Raw genomic sequence first — 3,948 nt, forward strand, 5'->3', positions numbered from 1 at the left:
GAGGCAAATAGAACAAGGCAGAAGGGGCATGATAATAATCTGTTGGGCTTTAGGCCCAACAGAAATCCTTAATGGACAAGATAGAAAATCTCTCACATGAAAATGAAATATTAAGGAGGAATCAAAATGAAATGAAACAACTAGTGGAACAAGAAACTGTGATAGTGACGAGAAATCATAATGAAATGAAGAATTCAATAGATCAAATGACAAACACATTAGAGAGCCTTAAAAACAGAATGGGTGAAGCAGAAAGAGAATATCAGACTTAGAAGACAGAGAACAGGAAAGGAAACAGGCAAACCAAAGAAAAGATGAGGAAATTAGAAATCTAAAAAATATTGTTGAGAATCTACAGGATACTATTAAAAAACCTAACATTCGGGTTCTAGGAGTTCCTGAAGGCATGGAGAGGGAGAAAGGATTAGAAGGCCTTTTTAGTGAGATACTTTCAGAGAACTTCCAGGTTTGGAGAAGGACAGAGACATCTTAGTACAGGAAGCTTATAGAACCCCTAATAAACATGACCAAAAGAGATCCTCACCACAACATGTTGTAATCAAACTCACCACAGTGAAACAAAAAGAAAAGATTCTAAAATGTGCAAGAGAGAAACGCCAGATTACTCTCAGAGGATCTCCAATTAGACTCACAGCAGACTTCTCATCAGAAACCCTACAAGCTAGAAGGGAATGGCGAGACATAGCCCAGGTACTAAGAGAGAAAAACTGCCAGCCCAGAATATTATATCCTGCAAAGCTCTCATTTGTGAATGAAGGTGAAATTAAGACTTTTCATAGCAAACAGAAACTGAAAGAATTTGTTGCCACTCGTCCTGCCCTGCAAAAGATGCTTCAAGATGTGTTACACACAGAAACACAGAAACATGGTCATCAATATGAGAGAAGGTAAAGAAAGGAAACCTCACAGCAAAAGATCACAGGAAGCTCAATTTCTCTTTGACATAGAATTAAACTCTGATGCTCTGTTAAAGTAATGTGTTAAAGCAAACTATTATGTTCTCTTGATGTCTGTTAAATTCTAATTGTTCAAAAACAGCTGAATTTTTATTAGGAGCTATGGGTTATTTAAATATGTGCTTATTTTCAAAGATTTGAATAATCACCTTGTAACAATGATCAAATTTGGTCTATGTTATGTCATGATTTTAAGGAATCTAATTTCAACCAGATATTTTGGATTTTGAGCCTTCTTGGCATTCTTGACAGGCATTCAAAAAAATCAAAGTTTCAAACAATCTGGACTATAAAATTTCCAGTAAATCCTGGACTTTGGTTTTTCCAGTTTGGGCCCAACTGAAAAAATCGAAGGACCTATGTCTCTCATCTTATAGAGACACCAACTAATCAGGCTATTTGAATTATATTAGAAGTACTGTCAAGAAGTGACGTGGTACTAAATTTTAAGTTTATATAATGGAAAATGCTATTAAGACAAATGTTTGAGAATTAAAAAGTCTAATGATCTTATGTTACTAGCCATGATAGTTATCTTAATGAGAAAGCCCCAGAGGCCTAAAGGGTTAAACACTTGTAAAACCCTACAGGTGCTTTCAAAAATACTGTGAAGTAAGCAAGTGCCTCTTGTTGGTTGATGAGTTTATAATTGTAAACATGGCAACTTAAAGTCTTTTGTCCTCCACAGTTATATATGATGTGCTGCTCATAAAACTAAAGCGTTGTTGGTTCTGTGTTTAGCTGTCCTCCTTCTAGGTTCCTATGGACTTTTTCCAGCCACTTCTATTGTATTCAGTACTTTGGGATGGCTCTGTAAACAGATGAAGCCAATAATGTATTAACAGTACCAACTGAGAGAAAGTATGGTTAACTGAGGTTACTAAAAACAAAAAGCAATTCAAATCAATTGGCAATCTACAAAAAGTGTTAAAGATTTTAAAAGCTATTATTAAAATTGCTATATTGGTCTATTATGCTATGTTATATGTGTGTACATATTGTATGTCCACATGGGAAAATTTTATTAAGAGTTTTATTTTAAATGGCTTATAGATAAGATTGCCCATAAATTTAAGCTGCTAAAATCAATCAAAGATACATTTTAATTTGTGTGACCTGAATCTGTGTATCCTATGTTTTAGACTTGTTGGTAGAAAGAAACTAAAAACATTTGATATGGTTGTGCTTAAGTTTACTGGTTAAACAAACTACACCATGTTAGATATTTAAGAGATGTTTCCAAATACATGATTCTTAAAATTTATAGAAGGCATTGGACCCTCTGGTAAATGTTTTCTTAAGTTGTTTCTTAAGTTGTTGAAACGGTTTGCTAAGTATTCATGTAATATTGCTATTGTCAGCAAGCGATCTAGGACTTGCTCCCTCATTTCTCTATTCTAAGCCCAACTTGTTCTTTCATTTCTCCTTTCTCCTCAAGGTAAGTAACTAATTCTATTATAAAGAATCTGTAGGACACACAATTTAATCTTTAGACCTTATAAAAGAGATGGCTAACATTTTTCTGTAATAGCATAGCCAAAATAAGAGCTTAAATAATAATCTCATAGCTAGATTTACTTCGCCATCAGCAAAGTAAACAGTAAGTAGAAAAAAACCTCCCTTTCAGACCAAAGGGAAAGAAAGTTTTTAAGTGAGAATATAATTTTCCTCATGGGCATTGTCTACCTTAGAAAAAGTACTACAGAACATGCCTGTGACTATAGACTTGTAGTTCAGGCCACCGAAGATTAGAGATGGGACTTGGGCACTCCCTTGACTTGCATCCTCTGGTCTGCTTTAACACAAACCAGGAGGAAAAGAAAGCTAGGCATCAGAAGCAATGGGTGGCAGGTCTATTAATGGCTGATCTGTACAGTGATATGCCCTCAAGGAGACCCAACAGGCCAGTCCACTGCAGTGGCTTTCAATGTGGTAAGCCTGGGCTTCAGCAGAAATCAGCTTGTGAAGAGCCCTGGCATCTCTGCCAAGAGTTGGATCACTGGAAATGGACCTGCCCTGGAGTTGAAGGATGCCCAGGTCAGAGCCACAGATCTTATTGGCTCGAAGCTGAAAAGCCCTTCACTCAGCCCAACTTCCAAAGTGACCACTGCAGCTGAGGGGATGGCCAAGTAGGGTCAGCAACATTGCAGGCAGAACTGTAAATATCTTGTTAGAGATGCCACCTGCCTTTACCTAGCCAGCTCTCCTCCCAGGCCAGCCAAGTAATGAAAGTCAACAGAGTGCCTTCCCCTAGGAGGTTTACACCTCCCTTAGGATGTACCCCATGTGAAGAGATAGATAGGTCTGGGCCTCTTAACTTACAAGGCCTAATTCCCATAATAAATTTTAAAAAGAAAATTTTAAAAAGAAAAAATACAACTGGAGACCCTTCTTGGCCACAGTTATCTGGAATTAAGCTTCACACATAGCAGACCTTTGTTTGTAAGAAAGACAGGAGTGCTGTTGCCCTCAATCTGGCTACTGGGAAGTGCAACTTACATTATAATGTTTAACTGGCATCTGCGGACCTGATGATTTGTCTGTATCTACCTGCAGGAGATGAAGTTGCTTTAACACTGGGCTAGGAAGTCAGGAGAGGGAACAGGTCAGGGTTTAAATGCCACAAGTTCTCACTCTTTTTACCAAGTCTAAACCATTCTCTGTTTCTCTCTCTGTCTCTCTCTCTCTCTGTCTCTCTCTGTCCCCCTCTCTCTCCCCTACCACTCTGTTATTTAAATAATTTTCACTAGTTATTTCTTTTTCATATGGGATCTGTTCTGTGGAGATTTTCACACTGCTACATGAGAAGTGGCGATTTCAAGGTTTTCTTTACCAACTTTCTGTGTTCATAAAATTAGGTCTTTACAAGTATTGGAATTTTTAATGTTTTTGCAATAATTTCATTGACAGATATTTAAGATATTATTATTATTATTAAGAATAATGTTATGATTAGTGCTTAAGATATTAA

The sequence above is a fragment of the Lepus europaeus genome, chromosome 8 (genome assembly GCF_033115175.1).
Source record: "Lepus europaeus isolate LE1 chromosome 8, mLepTim1.pri, whole genome shotgun sequence".
NCBI lineage: Eukaryota > Metazoa > Chordata > Mammalia > Lagomorpha > Leporidae > Lepus > Lepus europaeus.